Source organism: Cryptotermes secundus, unplaced genomic scaffold (genome assembly GCF_002891405.2).
Source record: "Cryptotermes secundus unplaced genomic scaffold, Csec_1.0 scaffold1226, whole genome shotgun sequence".
In the NCBI taxonomy this organism is placed as follows: Eukaryota; Metazoa; Arthropoda; class Insecta; order Blattodea; family Kalotermitidae; genus Cryptotermes; species Cryptotermes secundus.
Genome location: NW_019731999.1, coordinates 147,340 through 147,937, shown reverse-complemented (window position 1 = coordinate 147,937; position 598 = coordinate 147,340).

Here is a 598-nt window from a genome sequence, read left to right as displayed (position 1 = left end):
CCACGGTCCTTTTCAGGGCCAACAAACTGTTCCGAAGAAGTGCGTTGTCATAGGAGTAATGACAAGACTACACACATTGACGACAATCCCACAGCTCTTATAGCAAGACCTGACATTGCTCTTACAGCCAGTTTCCTAGGTCAATACAATTCTTGTGCCACGGCTGAACATTGGAAATGTGCCAAGGGTGTATTGCGTTATCTAAGAAGAACTAAGGACCTGTGTTTGGTGTAGTCTAAGACAGGAAAATCCATTGTTGGGTACTCTGACTCAGATTATGCTAATGGAAAAGATAGGATGTCTTACTCGGGAAATATTTTTGAATTAGCAAATGGACCTATTTCTTGGGAGGCAAAGCAGCAGAAAAGTGCTGCACTTTCTACTACTGAGTCTGAATACATTGCTCTAAGTGAGGCTTGTAAGGAGGGTGTTTTTCTCAGAAAAATGTTGATGTAACTATTAAATGATGACTCTCCAATTTTGATGAATGTTGACAATCAAAGTTGTATCAAGTTAGCCTCAAATCCAGTATTTCATTCCAGATGTAAACACATCGATGTACGATATCATTATGTAAGAGAGGTAGTACAGAATGGAT